Source organism: Euprymna scolopes, chromosome 4 (assembly GCF_053919585.1).
Source record: "Euprymna scolopes isolate OS-2025 chromosome 4, ASM5391958v1, whole genome shotgun sequence".
Classification (NCBI taxonomy): domain Eukaryota; kingdom Metazoa; phylum Mollusca; class Cephalopoda; order Sepiida; family Sepiolidae; genus Euprymna; species Euprymna scolopes.
Genome location: NC_136485.1, coordinates 7,341,139 through 7,358,756, shown reverse-complemented (window position 1 = coordinate 7,358,756; position 17,618 = coordinate 7,341,139). Strand labels below are relative to the sequence as shown.

Genomic DNA, 17,618 nt, shown 5'->3' with positions numbered 1-17,618 from the left:
GTAATAAAATCTTCGTCCTCCTGCTTCGTGATATTTAAATATTTATAACGTGTATAGAATAGACTATCTCGTTCACTGAAAATGTTTGACAATATTTTTATTGTTTCACTAAAAGAAATCTCTTCAGGTTTCTTTGGCAGGATAAAATTCGTATACTTTGTATTTTCCTGAGATCCAAGTTTTTGAAGAAGAAGGATAATCTTCTCTTCGTCTGTCCAAGACTGACATCTCTTAGCCAAAATATTTTCGTATCTCCGAAAATATGCCGGAAAAGTTAACCCATTTGTCGGCTCGTATACAAATTCGGATAAAGAATTTGCTATTCCTTCAGGAGTGAAACGACAGTCTTTCTGCTGCGTTAAAATACTCTGTAGTATTTCGCTTTGCTTCAATTGATGTTGCTGAAGTAATTCCATTTGTTTTTGTTGTGCAAACAATGCCGATTGCATAGTTCTAGTGAATTCCGCTAATTGCTCCATGTTAAAAAAAAATTTTTTTTTTTTTTTTTTCACAAAACCACACAATTAAACAAAAGATTAACTCATATGTCCTATAAATTCAATGAATTAAAAGCACCATGTCCTTCCGAAGAGAAGAAAAAAAAAAAAATACCTCCAGCCGAATAAAACTTGAAATGGACACTTTTATTTTTTTTAAATATTCTTTTCAAAAAATGTTCGCTTCAAAATGTCAATTTCTTTTTTTTTTTTTTTAGGACTGTAACCGACTGAAACACTTACTTTTTAAATGTTGGCTCTGTCGAAGTTCTTTTTTTTTCTTCCTTCTTTGGATTTCTTTTGTTTTCTGCTCGTTAATCTTCTTGTGTGCTTATTCCTTCGCTTTGTTTTTTAGTGAGTTTCGTTCGAATTCTTCGTCGCCAGTTGTTATATCGTAGATTATATGAATAACAAGTCATTACTGGGGTTGTACAGAAAGGGTTTATTTAGGTAAAAAGGTACACACATTTCTAAGCGTCCATTGACAGCTTAGTACTAAATTCTGTCTCCCACGTGAGGAGAGTTTGCTTGTCTTTTTATAGACATAACAGTCCATTCATTTGAGGAGTGTTGGATCAGTCCATTATATCAAATTTTTATTTCGTTTTCGGTACAGATACAGATATAGAGTAAGAGAAATTATTGACAGTGGTTGTAGTTAGACGAGAGTTTGATGAGAATGTTTTAGTCGTGGGGAAATATTAAAGTTCAGTTGAGAGACTTACGTGTCAGGATGGGACGTCACAAATAGGAAGTTGGAAGTGACACATAACAATGAAGGTAGTGACATCCTTCTCATTGGTAGATGACTGGATTTGAATGCCGTTTTCAAAGCTCTGTCTTAATTCAGCTGTTACCACCCCCTTTTCATGAGAGAAAGTGATGGAAAACTTACATAATCTGTAACTTTATAGTAACTTTATGCCATGATGGATTGAATCGACTTCCCCGAAGGAGTAAGTTTCATGAGAATATCAAGTTCACAAGCGATCTTCAGTCACATCTATATCCTCGTCAAGAAAGACAACAGTGTTGGGTCTTTGCAGTTCTTGCAGAAAGGTGCTAATGTACTCCTACATACAATTCCCAAATGTTCATCCATCTGGTGCTGACCAGACTAAATTTTGGTAATCTAATGAAAACATATGTGCCAATGTGATTATGCCATATATAGTAGTCTTAAATAATAATAAATAAACAAATAATGAGCAAATATGTTGTTTTTTCTTTTTTACCTAATTAAAGATGCAAAGGAAAGCAGAATATGCAGAAATCTCTGCTGTATCTTCACTATGACTATGATGACGGTTAAACAACAACAGAAAAAAGAAAAAGAGTGAGAGACATGTAGCAACCAAAATTGCTACAATCACAGGCAGGAACTAGATCTCGCGGCTCGAGATTTGAAATCCATTTTCTTCCTGGCTTATCCAGTCACAAGCCAGCTCCCAGTCACATGACCAAGTGTATAAAACGTGAAACCAACAACGCTCTCTCTCTCTCTCTCTCTCTCTCTCTCTCTCTCTCTCTGCTCTGGCTGGCAGCACATTTCGCTGGGAGTGAGTACTACAGGCCAACATGGCTATCTTCACATCCAACCTTCTTTCTCATGCTATGAGACTCTGTAATCCTTTGTCCACAACATGTGGTACATGCACAAACTTTCCTTTACAAACTACAGAACTATTCACGTCGATACATAGATTAGACACACACTACTACTATCCGTTACAATATGTAAACTCACTGAATACGTTTCCCTTTCTTTCTCTATTAACCAGCTTAGCTTATCTACATTGCAGAACTGTTTAATTCTTTATTTGAATTAATACTGACTACAACACATGTAAACTTAACTATTCTCACTTTCAACAAGCCAGCATAATATTAAATCTATCTTTACACACAAGAACACTTTCAGCTTCAGCTTCTTGTGCATGCTACTGATGAAGATAACAAATAAAGTTGCTTTTGAATATAGACTGAAACTCCATTTTGTTGCCTCTTATTCTATAGGCGCCACTACCCATTGGGCCAACTTATGTTATCACCTTCGTTCTGTTTTGAGAGACAATGGATACCCATATAGTAGTTGTGCATGTAATTATGAAGTAAAGGTTGCACAATCCCCAACCACACTTCTCCTGAATCAACACTATGGCAGGGAGAGTCCAGGGTGACTAGAAACAATGTTGAGATACACTGAGAGCATATACAGCACCTGTTATTCCCATCAGGGCAACTGCAGAATAGTTAACACTTGATTATTTAACTACAACATAATTGAATGTACATACGTTTGTAAGGTAAGAAAATCATGTGAAGTACACAGGCAAAACTTGTCGTAATGCCATGGATGGTGTTTACTTATAGAGGCCAAGCACAAACATGGCAGGTCTGTTTAGTCCAGTTATCAATAATCAAATAGAGGAGGGATTAGTGTTTCACTCTCAGACCAGCATGATGTAACGCGAACAGTGGTAAGGTTGTGTATTCTTACAAGATGTAGGGATTCCCTTCATTTAAAAATTAACCCTTTACCCTTTTTTAAAGAAGTTCAACTATATATGAAAAGCTTCCTTCTTTTACATATAATTTTGAAGGGAGATAACTACACTCGGTTGCAGCTTGTTATTAGAAATTTTTCCAAGATGTTGGATTGGTGTCAAACAATGAAAAAATAAAAGTTTACAATGTCCACTGGTCTTCACGTTCCTTTATGTTCCGCGGGCTTGATTAGCTCTGACTTTTTCTTGTGGTGGTATTTCAAAGAAGATGTTTTCATTAACCTAAAACTCCACAGCAATTGAAGAAAAATATTAGGAATTAAATCATAATCGAATGATCCTGAAATTTTTCATGAATAATGTTTTAGAAATGGCATGAATTTGTAAAGCTGAAAATAGAAACCATTTAAAAGATGTTATTTTTCATGAATAAATTATTTTGCATTTTTTTTTTTTTTGCAAACAAATCTCCGATGCCATATCAAAATTTCATTGGGATACCTACAAAAATAAATAATTTATTCAAGTTTAAAAGCCCCCAGTGATCCTCCAGTGACTTTTCGGTTATCCTGTATAAGTTTAGTATTGATAAAACGTATTTTAAATGCAATTTATTTCTGTTAGCACGAGAACTAAGAGAGACACACACACAAACACATACACACATACAATCTCAATTAACTCAAAAAGTCGAAAACCTACAAAGACGAAAGTAGTACTATTACAAGGAGAGACTTTTTCTGCTCCAGAATTTATTTTTCTACATTGTTGTCACCATTATCAATGAATTTTTCCTAGAAATTCAATGACGCATCACTGCTTCTGACGCATGTTCATGACAGGAGTTGCCTTCTTGTAGTCTCACACTGTCAATCATCTGTAACAGAGAGATGAAACTTTCCGATCATAAACACATACATATAGTCATCATAACAATGCAATTTGCAATAACCTTTGATCCATTTAGGTGGAATAAAAATAAGAGGTATTACTTTTTGCAACGCCCTTCATAGTTGAGTATTACTTCTGGAATAACTTTAAAAAAATGTTTGATAAAACTAAAAAATGCCTTTTCTTTGCTTTTGCTTTTTTCTTTTTTTTTTTGAGAACAGAGTCGCGTTATAATAAAACGAAACTTTATGCAATATTATTAAAAAAATTTAAAAAATAAATAAAAAATAATTTAAAAAAATAAAAGTTATTTATTTGCCTTCCCACGAGGGCAGTTAGACACTAATTTTTCAAATGTAAGAAAAACTAGTCCCCCCCCCCCGCAAAAAAAAGAGGCACATGGGATTGGAAACATTGCCTCAGTATTTAAGGATTTCTTCTACATTTTACAAAGATTTTCTAGTGTTACGTTGTTATTGTGTTACAAAATTTAAATTTTAAAGAAAAAGGTGACTTGTAAAATTTAATTTGCCAAAAAAAAAAAAAAATCTCTTGATTGAAAGTTGTGACTGTGACTTTTTTTTTTTTTTTTTTTTTTTTTTTTTTTTACAAAGGCATCACCACATTATCAAGGCCCAGAGGCCACTCAAGGATAAGGGTTAAAGAGTGTACAGTAGAAGTTGGTCAATATAGTAATCATTAGTAATGAAAATTTGGTAAATTTAATAACTTATATGGAACGGCTCATCAAGAACTTATTTACTTTAGACTTGAACAAAACCATATTGTAGTCAGCCGGAAAGCAGGAAAACGGAAGACAATTCCACAGGCGTGCAGTTCTAAGAAAGAAGCTTTGTTCATGGAATCTACGTTTAGGTTTAGGCACAGATAAAGAGTGGGGGAAATTATTGATAGTGTTTACAGCTAGACGAGTGTTTCTTGTGAAAGTTTGGCGAGGGGGGACCATAGATTGAAGCTCAGTTGAACACTTTCCATGAAAATAACGATACATCAGAGACAAACTCGCAACATCTCTTCTGTGAGATAGAGGTTGCAAGGAGGAGAAAAGGACATCTCCTACGAGGCTACGAAGTCTATTTTGAACTCTATCAAGGCAGGACAAGTTCTTTCTAGCAGCTCCTGCCCAGATGTGGCAACAGTATTCCATCCTTGGACGTACCTGGCTCTTATATAGATAGAGAATAGCATCAGCAGAGAGATATCTACTGGATCGATAGAAAGATCCCACCATTTTTCCAGCGGCCTTGGCAACAGATTTGATATACGTGTTCCATTTAAGATCAGGAGTAATGGTCAAGCCCAGAAGCTTGTCAAAACTTGAGGCCTCCTGAAGACGAGAGCCATTCATTTCAATTGATGACAAATGTGGATTAGAATGTTGATGATGTAAAGAGAGAAGCTTGGTTTTAGATGCATTAAAAGTAACCAGCCACTCCTTTCCCCATTGTACTACGTGCTCAAGATCAGAGGAGAGAGAATTGGAGAGAACTTGCTCGTTTACTGTCTTAGATGTGGTACCATAAATGGTAGTGTCGTCAGCATAAATGTCTACAAATGATGTAAGGATATGATTTGGAAGATCATTAATGTAGATCAGGAAAAGAGTTGGGCCCAGGATGGATCCCTGAGGGACACCGGCATTAATATTGTGAGCTTCTGATTTTTGCCCCTCAACTACTACTCTTATGAATCTATCAGAAAGAAATGATTTAATAATTGAGAAGACTTTTCCAGCTATACCATAGCTAGCGATCTTATGAAGTAAACCTTTATGCCATACCCTATCAAAGGCTTTAGATATGTCAAGAGCAATTGCCCTAGAAAGATTGCCACCGTCGAGAGATTTGCTAATCCTATGCGATATAACTGTAAGGACATCTGCTGTAGATCTAGCAGAACGGAAACCATATTGAGTGTCACTAAGAAGGTTATTTTTGTTGAGATGTTTGATTACTTCTGTATTTAATACAGATTCTAGCAACTTACTCATGACGCACAGGAGACTTATTGGCCTGTACTGAGAGGGGGATGAGCGATCACCTGAATTCTTAAATACAGGGCATACTGATGAGATTTTCCAGGGAGATGGGAAACTATTCTCCTTAAGACAACGTTTAAACAGTTTTGTAAGTATGGGCGCTAGTTCAGGTTGAAGTTTTTTGAGTACTATAATTGGAATACCATCAGGGCCAGTTGCTTTACTGGAATCAAGGTTTTTGATTAGCTTGGCAACATCACGTACAGATATACGTATATCACATAGCGTGTTTTCTGATACAAGAGGAAATATTGGGGGTTGGCGGTCTTGGTCGCAAAGGGTAGAATTAGCTGCAAAGTTCTTGACAAAGAGTTTGGCTTTGTCTGATGCTGACGAGATTACCTCAGATCCATTGATAATAGTTGGGATGGAGCACACGCTTCTGTTCAGGATTCTGTTTGCTATTTGCCAAAACTGGTGGGAACCAAGCCGCTGCTCAGCTACTTTGGACTTAACAGATTGAGCATACAACTCTCTTGCGTTCCTTATTACTTTCTTACAATGGTTGCTGGCAGTCCTGAAAACGGCTTTAGTTTCCATACATCTATTACGTTTGAAGCAGTGGAAAAAGTGATTTCTGTGCGCAATGGCAGCAGCACATTCTGGAGAGAACCATGGCTGGCTGTTAGGTTTTTGCTGAAATTTTTTAGAGGGTATGAAATGGTCAATACCTACAATTAACCATTCAGTTAGGTCTAATACTACAAAGATTAAAACATTTTTTAAAAAGTGATACATTGGATTGAAAAAATACCTCAGTCTTTAAAGATTTGCTAAAAATAATCTCGAACGTGAATGAATTTATTTTATTGTATCTGTAGCAGCTGACACTCGCTACAATCACAGTCAGAAGCTAATTCTCACGATTCGAGATTTGAAATCCATTTCCTCCTGGCTTGTCCAATAACAAGTCAGCTCTCAATCACGTGACAGAGTATATAAAAGGCGAAATCTGAAACTCTCAATCCTCTTTCAATCTGACCCTGCCTTGGAGCAGACTTTGCCTGGGGCTTTTTTTTTTTTACATGGGGGTACCACTTATCAAGGTCTGGAAGCCACTCGGGGATAAGGGTTATTGCGTGTACAGTAATCAATGGGATAGTATCGTAGAAGGCTTTGAACGTGAGTACAACAAGCTAGCTATGGCTCTCTTCAAACTCACATTTATTTCCACATGTTGTACCCTAACGAACATTTTTTATCATGCTGATGAACACACACACACCCACGACAACATGTGAACACACTGAAGACTTTGCCCTTTCTTTCTCCTTTAACCGACTTCCTTCGTACCGATGGCTACTACCTATAAACATGTGTAAACAGAACTGAACTGTTCTCTTCTCAACAATTCGGCAATATATTAATTCTATCTTTACACAAGAACACTTCCACCTACTAACCCGTTTCTCTCTTGTACATGCTACTAACAGAGATATCAGAATGATGTCAGGAATAGTCCATTGTCAGAATCTGTAGGAGTGCCACCCCAACAGTTTGGCAAGCTGTGGATCTTGTCCCAGGTGACGGCCCTTAGGATAACTGTTTCTGTTTGGTTGAAGAAATGTGTAGCCGTTAAAACTTGCTACAATCACAGGCAGGAGCTAATTTTCGCGGCTCTGAAAATCCATTTTCTCCCTGGCTTGTCCAATCACAAACCAGTTCTGAATCACATGACTGAGTACATAAAAGGTGAAATCACAAACCTTCTTTCTTGGCCCCGGAGTACAACAAGCCAACATGGCGACATTCAAACTCCCACATATTTCCATGTGAGGTACCCACACAAACTTTCTTTATCATGCTACAGAACTGCTCTCGTCAACACACACACACACACACCAACACAACACACACTACAATACGTAAATACACTGAAGACTTTGCTCTTTCTTTCTCCTTTAACCGGCCTCCTTCGTCCCAATGACTGCTGGCTGCAGGCACTGTGGACTGAGCTGTTCTCTCCTCAACAAGCCAGCAATATATTAATTCTATCTTTACACAAGAACACTTCAACCTACTAACCCGTTTCTCTCTTGTACATGCTACTAACAAAGACAACAAATAAAGTTGTTTATTAATTGTTAAAATGAGATTTCCTTTCATTGTCTTCATTATTAACTAAAGTTTATTTTAATAACATAAGATTTTTTGTGCTGTCGGATTCAGTAGATCGCCAGTGTAATAAGGAACGTTTAATAAAAATCGGGAGTTTTCTTTTTACGTATGGACTTAAGGTAAATATTACCTTACGCTACAACAGAACACTGACCACTCTAATTTGTTTTTTAAGGATATTCAAGATAACTGACAACGAATCTGATAATCAAACCCTCGCAAATTTACCATTTGCATGGTATGAACCCTGGACCTTGGGACTATTTTGCACCATTTCAGCACCTTCGGTAGTGTTTTTCTTACATGATACATTTACGTGCGAACGAGCGTACTGAAGTGTCGGTACTCCTGCAGTATTTTACCCACCGATTTCACGATCTTAGCCGAGCGTTGATCGACATCCGTCGTAAAACGCCGGAACATGGCGAGCGGTACGATACTCTATCAGCCAATCAGGGCGCTTCAAACGAACGCGCAGCAGACGAATAATTTTCATTGAAATTACACACATAGCGTTTCATTTCAGTTATTTTATTGTTCAAAGTAAAAATACATAGCCTTTCATTTCAGCTATTTAATTTAGCGATAAAAAAAAACAAAAAAAAACGGGAGCTGTTGGAAACATATTTATGCGAATTTATGTGGAGACAAAAATTTGGACACAACCCTTCTTTTGTCTCCATAATAAATCAAATCGCGGAAGGCTACCCGGTTTGGGAAGGAGCTTCTTTCCACATCCTCTGAAAACCCTTTGCTCCCTACTTTGCCTCTCTACAGTCAGTAGAAAATCTTCCAGTCGGAACTAAAGATAAACAGTAATTGTTGTCCCCCCCCCTACAAACATTACTGAAAAAAAAAAAAACATTGTTGTTACTGTTTAATAACGTTTTGTTAAAAACAAACAAAAAAAAAACATTGAAGTGTTTATTACTGTTGCTTACCCCCCCCCCCCAAAAAAAAAGCTATCGGAAAACAAAATGAACCAAAAAAAAAAAATATTCAACAAAATAAATTTATTTTACTTTAAAAAAACTTACGGTAAGTGTTTGTGATTTATTTTATCCAAATTTTTGTATTAATTTTATCCATTTTGTTGTGTGTGTGTGTAATATCTTTTCCTTGTAATGTTGTTGCTATTCACATACTTTTAGCGTTCTTGCACCGTCGGCGTAGCTCCGAATTCTCGGCTTTCGTCGGTGTTAACGCCGAAAGCGTTCGTCAACGCTCGGCTAAGATCGTGAAATCGGTGGGTAAAATACTGCAGGAGTTGGGTACTCCTGCAGTATTTTACCCACCGATTTCACGATCTTAGCCGAGCGTTGACGAACGCTTTCGGCGTTAACGCCGACGAAAGCCGAGAATTCGGAGCTACGGTGCAAGAACGCTAAAAGTATGTGAATAGCAACAACATTACAAGGAAAAGATATTACACACACACAACAAAATGGATAAAATTAATACAAAAAATTTGGATAAAATAAATCATAAACACTTACCGTAAGTTTTTTTAAAGTAAAATAAATTTATTTTGTTGAATATTTTTTTTTTTTTTTTTTTTTGGTTCATTTTGTTTTCCGATAGCTTTTTTTTTTTGAGGGGGGGGTAAGCAACAGTAATAAACACTTCAATGTTTTTTTTTTTGTTTGTTTTTAACAAAACGTTATTAAACAGTAACAACAATTTTTTTTTTTGTTTTTTTTCAGTAATGTTTGTAGGGGGGGGGGCAACAATTACTGTTTATCTTTAGTTCCGACTGGAAGATTTTCTACTGACTGTAGAGAGGCAAAGTAGGGAGCAAAGGGTTTTCAGAGGATGTGGAAAGAAGCTCCTTCCCAACCGGGTAGCCTTCCGCGATTTGATTTATTATGGAGACAAAAGGGTTGTGTCCAAATTTTTGTCTCCACATAAATTCGCATAAATATGTTTCCAACAGCTCCCGGGTTTTTTTTTTTTATCGCTAAATTAAATAGCTGAAATGAAAGGCTGTGTATTTTTACTTTGAACAATAAAATAACTGAAATGAAACGCTATGTGTGTAATTTCAATGAAAATTATTCGTCTGCTGCGCGTTCGTTTGAAGCGCCCTGATTGGCTGATAGAGTATCGTACCGCTCGCCATGTTCCGGCGTTTTCCGACGGATGTCGATCAACGCTCGGCTAAGATCGTGAAATCGGTGGGTAAAATACTGCAGGAGTACCCCTTTTTTCTCCCGTTTGTTTTTGTTTTCTACAATTAATAAACCAGTTTATAAGTAAATTCAATCTTGGAAACTACTCGTTTGCCGTAATTTTAAACGTTATTTTCATTTTCAGCGACCCCGAAAACCTTTAAGAGTGGTAATTTTAAAGGAATTTGAGGGTGGAGTATTAATTCTTCATATTTACTAACCCGTTTCTCTCTTGTACATGCTACTAACAAAGACAACAAATAAAGTTGTTTATTAATTGTTAAAATGAGATTTCCTTTCATTGTCTTCATTATTAACTAAAGTTTATTTTAATAACATAAGATTTTTTGTGCTGTCGGATTCAGTAGATCGCCAGTGTAATAAGGAACGTTTAATAAAAATCGGGAGTTTTCTTTTTACGTATGGACTTAAGGTAAATATTACCTTACGCTACAACAGAACACTGACCACTCTAATTTGTTTTTTAAGGATATTCAAGATAACTGACAACGAATCTGATAATCAAACCCTCGCAAATTTACCATTTGCATGGTATGAACCCTGGACCTTGGGACTATTTTGCACCATTTCAGCACTTTCGGTAGTGTTTTTTCTTACATGATACATTTACGTGCAAACGAGCGTACTGAAGTGTCTTATCACATCATGGAGGAATCTTTAAGCAGCCATTTGAAATCAGAAAGTTTTCAAAAAAAAAAAATGTGACCCATTTTTCTTTTTGTCTTACATAGTTTGTAATTGATCTATAAAAATAAAGTTTTCACGAACAGTTTACAAAAATATTTTTATGTTTTTCGTTCTTTTTTTTGAGAGGGGGGAGTAGGTATTCAATTATAGAACTTGTGTAGTTTAATAGATGCTTCTGCAGTTTAATTGACCGTTTTTCCGTAAGTAAGGCGTCGACATTTACCGAGCAGAATACCGTTTAACATTTCACCAAAAAATTCTGTTTACATTGGGGAGTGGGGCGGTTGAGGGGCGGTGGTATTTTTTACTTTTTTTTTTTGCTCAACCAACTCCCTTACACACACCTCCACTTTTGTTTCTGCTTTCGCATCATGGGTTCAAGTCTGCCTACTATAACTTTTTATTTTTTTTTATTTTTGCCACTCAACACATACCTCAAAACACCCGGGCAACGCCGGGCACCCAGCCAGGCTAGTTCTCAATATAAGACAAAGCATAGTGAGCTTCAGTAACTTATGGTTGAAATGACTAAACTAAAATAACCTGAAAATTCTTTAACGTCAACTATAGAACACATGAACTAAAGAACACATGATCTCATTCAAAAAACTATTGTTGATATAAGAAGAGGTAGCTGTGTTAATGATTTCGTCCTGGCTCAGGGCGGAAGTGACAATAGCTCACATTATTAAAAGGACAACATTGAGCCAAAACTTTAGATAATATATTTGTCCCTTGATCTCCACTGTTTAAAACGGCCAAAGGAACTGCAATAACCCTTATCCCTGAGTGGCTTCCGGGCCTTGATAAGTGATGCAGGAAGGTTTCACACAGGTCTAGCATTCCAACATTGTAATCTTGCTGTCACCTTTCACTTAATGCTTGTGAACAAACGGTTATGTCCATATGTGAAACAACTCCTGATAATAAATAACAGGGCGAATCTTCTGTTTATTTTTCTGCAAAATGGTCATCAGAAGAAATAGATCCTTTGGGGCATGAGCTCTTCTTCCGGGTATGGAAGTAGCCAGACTTTATTTATCAATTTCGGATCATACTGTCCTCGAATGAGGATATTCTGCAGGTTGTCCCTTCCTTTGGACGTTCCTATTTTGAAAATAAATAAATAATTAAAATTCTTTTTCTATCCTTTGCAAATGGTTCAAATTTTATTATGTTATTATGGATGATAACGACTACCAGTTGTCAAAATTTGAGCTATTCACAGTAGTTATTTCTAACAAATATTAGGTTTTAAAATTTTGTCCCTTAGTTTTGGACGCTACTGTATCAGCATATATATATATATATATATATATATATATATATATATATGCATAGATGTATATATATATATATATATATATATATATAACAGACAATTAACATATAATTAACATATATATATATATATAACAGACAATTAACATTACCAACTAATAAAAACAACGATATATATACATGCATGCATAGATGTATATTATATATATATATATATACTAGCATGGGTGCCCGGCGTTGCCCGGGTTTGAGGTGTATGCTGAGCAAAAAAAACAACAAAAAAAACGGTCAATTTTTTTTAACTTTGGACCCTATTATGACCCCTTAACATTTATTGTTTAGGGCTCTAATCAAGTTATTAAGTTTGATCCATGCCCAAGGAACCTATATCTAAATTTTCAAGTGTTTAGACCCAATATTGTTGGAGGAGTTTGGTAGAGTTCTCAAAGGTCAAATCGTTGAACTTTGACTCCTTAACAGCCAAATTTCTGGCCGAAAACCGATCATATAGATTTTCCCAAATCTCAGTACTCTGTATATCAAAGTTCGAGTCTGTAGACATAAAATTGACAGAGTTATTGCATAGGGAAATGTACACAGACAGACAGACAGATACACAGACAGATACACAGACACATTCACTTTTATAGATATATAGACTAGCATTTCAGTCCGGCGTTGCCCGGGTGTTTGGATGTGTCTGTTGAGCAAAAAAAAAAGTGGTAGTAGGAAGGCAGGCTCGAACCCGTACCACGAAGGAGGAAAAGAACGGGGAAAAACCTGACGTCTATGCTGTTACGACCACTGCCAAACCGGAAGTGACATTTTTTAAAATTAAGGCTAGACAATCGAAAGGAGAAGATGACTTTCAAAAATATTGGTGAAAAAAACGACCCCCCAGTAGAAAAGTGCCCAGTTTAAAGTGAAGATATTAATGTTTTTAGCCAATTTTTCGATATTTGTCATCTGAAAGGTCGACCTTCAAAACGATACTGATCTTGAGAAAATCCGACGCCTCTGTAAAAAGTTTTAGGAAGATATGCAAACATACATACATACATACATACATACACACATTTATATATTGGTAACCAAGAATTTTCGACACAAATCGATTAAAAAGCTTGCCCTATCAATCAATACCCTTTATGTAAAATTTCAAATGTTTAGACCAGAAATTGTCTGAGTAATTTGGTAGAGACTGCAGAGGTCAAATTTTTTTTAATTTTGACCCCTCTTATGACCCCTTAACATTTATTGTTTTGGGCTATAATTACATTATTAAGTTAGATCCATGTCCAAGGAACCTATATCTAAAATTTCAAGTGTTTAGACCCAAAATTGTCGGAGGAGTTTGGTAGAGTTCTCAAAGGTCAAATTTGTTGAACTTTGACCCCTTAATCGCCAAATTTCTGGCCGAAAACCGATCACAACGATTTTCTCAAATCTCAGTACCCTGTATATCAAATGTCGAGCCTGTAGATTTAAAATTGACAGAGTTATTGCGTAGGAAAATGTACACAAAGACAGACAGATACACAGACAGATACACAGACACGTTCACTTTTATAGATATATAGATATGCATATATATGCATAGATGTATAATATATATATATATATATATATATATATAGATAGATAGATAGATAGATAGATAGATATATAGATATGCATATATATGCATAGATGTATATTATATATATATATATATATATATATATATAGATAGATAGATAGATAGATAGATATGCATATATATGCATAGATGTATATTATTATATGCATATATATATATATGCATATATATATTATATATATATATATTATATATATATTATATATGCATATATATATTATATATGTGCATATATATATAATACATATATATGCATATATATAATATATATATATGCATATATATATTATACATGTATATGCATATATGTATAATATATATGCATGTATTATATATGTATATATACTTCAGAATAAAGTTATTTAACAATCAGCTGGTATGGAAACCTGTGATTATAAGATTTACAAAATATTACTGGCAGTAATATTCTATAAGTGTTATCCCACCTAAATAAGAATTGCTCGGTACACAAGATAGAGCAAATAAATAAAATTATAGTGATTCAATGAATTTCAAAAACACTTTTTTGAAGTGAAATGTTTGAGTTTCATATCAAAGATTTTTATTATTTTAAGCAAGACAAAGAATACTTTAGCAATAAAGGTAGGTACCCTATTTGCTAAAGTCAGTGAGACATGGAAAATCAAAGTCGAAAATAATTGATTAATCAGAAGTCATATAGCAAGGGAATTTAAAAATCTTTAAAAAAAATTTTTTTTTTAAGGATAGATTTTAAACTCTCCCGACTTAAGGTTACTAATACTATAATCTAAAAGGTTATGGAAACAAAAAAGCTACATTACAAAGATTTATTTTTAAAATTAACCTTTTTATTAAATTAGGCTTTTTACACATGATCAAAATTTTAAGACCAGAGACAAAAATTCTATTTAATTGTACAAAAGTGTATGAAAACATTCAACAATCAAACTTAATAATGAGTTCTACCTCCACTGCTTTTGATGACTTCAAAAATTCTTTGGGACATGCTAGAAATAAGGGTTTCCATTAAGGTGTGGGGGATCCTGCTCCAGTTTCTGAAGATGGCTTCACGAAGTTTATTTTTTGCTGAATATTGTTTGCCATTTCGATAAACTTCCCTTGTCATCCATCTCCAAACTTTTCAATTGGGTTCAAGTCTGGTGAGCATGCAGGATGTCCCAAGAGATGGACTCCATTTTCTTGTAGAAAGCTCAAGGTCCGTCTTGCAGTGTGGATTGCAGCATTATCCTGTTGGAATAACCATCCATCCCCACATAAATGATGACCCTCCATCATCAAACTTTTTGTAGCATGCTAACATAACCAGCTGCTGTCTGACGACCCTGCATGACCTGGAGCTCCATCGTCCCTCTGTAAGAAAAGGGACCCCATACCATTACGGACCCTCCACCACTATGACGTGTGGAAAAATTTTCAAGGGACATGTTTTTGTAATGCCATTATCGCTGGAAGCCATCAGGACCATCTAAATTTAATATTTTCTCATCAGAAAACAGAACTTTCTTCCACTTCTCAATGTCCCAGGTTTGGTATTCATGACCAAATCTTAAGTGGTTCACTTTGTGACGTGGAAGCAATCAAGAAATTTGTTTACGCTTTTTATTTACCATGCCTTTTTGTTGTAAGTGTCATCTGAGTTATTGTGCTGCAATCAGCATGTATAACCGCCTTAATTTGACTAGAAGAAAGTCCTCTCTCATTCATAACAACCCGTCTGATTCTCCTACTCAATGCAGGAGAAATTTTGGTCTATGAAAAGATTTTGCTTTTCCACAATTCTTAGTGTTCATTAGAAAGTTGCAAATAACAGTTTTACTGCGATTTACCTTAGTTGCTATCGCTCATTGTGACAAACCTTGTGTATGGAATCCTAGAATTAGAGAGCACTTCGGTAATTTTTAAATAAAGTTTTTGGAATGTACCTTTTTGTTTCCATAACTTTTTAGATTGTAGTATTAGTAACTTTAAATCGGAGGAGTTTAAAATCTATCCTTAAAAAATGGTTTCTTTTTAAAGATTTTTAAGTTGTCTTAAATTTTTGATCAGCAGTGTGTGTGTGTATATATATATATATATATATATATATATATATATATATATATATATATATATACTCGTAGCCAAATTAAATATTGAAATGCTCATTTCTTTGGTTCTATGGGATGAAACTACACGAACATTTGCAGGTTTTTGGAAGATTATAATACTATTCTAGGATTAAAATTTAATGACAATTGGTAAAAAAAAAAAAACTATATTTTCCAACCAATAAAATATGACCACATTTGTCTACATTTGTATATATAGTGTCCTGGCAAGCCAGCTTTAGTTTTGCTGCTTTGGGATGAATTTTGCTTAAGTTTTTCTTTTTCTTGGTTGTCTCTCTTGTGGCCATTAGAATATATATATATATATATATATATATATATATATATATATATATATATATATATATATATACATAGATACATATATATACATACATACATACATACATGGTGATTGTCACTTCTTGACAGAAGACCATCTTTCCCTTGCTTTATTGTTGATTACTCATTCATTTTCATGTATTTTTGAAATATCTTTCTTTTTTTTTACATACATATATATATATATATATATATATATATATATATATATATATATATATATATATATATATATATACATACATACATACATATAAATATACATACTGGATATATTTTTCGTGTTTTTATTCAATGTAACATATTTATTCAGCTCGAAAAACATACAGTGTTTACCGATGACTTGGAAAATTCAAGATGGCGTCTGATTCTCTCTTTAACACGGTAAGTTTGGGAAAAGGTGTTATAAATAAAAAACTATGCAAAATACTATTAAAAACCCGCCGAATATATGTCAACCTATGTCACGGTAACATATATTGAGCGAGTTTTTAACAGTATTTTATCTGGGTTTTTATTTATAACACCTTTTCCCAAACTTACCGTGTTAACGAGAGAATCAGACGCCATCTTGAATTTTCCAATACATCGGTAAACACTGTATGTTTTTCGAGCTGAATAAACATGTTAAATTGAATAAAAACACGAAAAATGTATCCAGTTTGGTAGAAAAGTAACTTATCTTGCTTTTGATAACATTTATTTGTTATATATTTGTTTTTTGACAACTTTTTCGAATCTAACCTCACAATTTTAGTTTGTTGCGTTTTGAGCCTAATTAATGTATGTTTTGTACAAACATTTTTTTTTTAATTCAATATCTTAGGACTTTATCTTTGAAATAGACCGAGAAAACTAATATTTATCTTTTTAAGGATTTTTACAATGAATTTATTTAACTTCAAAATTTAGCTGAATTGAGTAGCTCTCGTCGTGAAAACATTTTTCATAACTCTCCCCCCCCCCACGTGTATACATATATATTTTTTTCCCTTCAGGAAATTAAGTTTATTCCTTAATCTTTCAAATACAATCAAAAAGTATTTGGAAACCTACAAAAAATGATGATAAATCGGCTTTCAAAACTAGGTCCCCCTATTTTTGTCCGCCAATTTTTGCCCGTACCTAATAGAATCGTAGGTAATCAACATTGTTTCCCTTTGTTTTTCCTTTTAAATTATATCGCCAAAAGAAAAAAAGAAAATGATGACACTTTTGGATTTAATATAAAGAGGCCTTGCGCTTGCCCTTAATTTTACTTCTGTTATTGACTCTTTATTTCAAAAAGATTCCGAATAATTTGTGATAACATCTGCGA

General features: G+C 34.5%; 1 protein-coding gene across 1 annotated transcript in view; it reads left to right on the top strand.

Moving 5' to 3' along the window:
• The window catches only part of LOC145272817 (uncharacterized), a 731,987-nt gene that overhangs the window by 167,452 nt on the left and 546,917 nt on the right, over window positions 1–17,618 (top strand). The window lies entirely within an intron of this gene.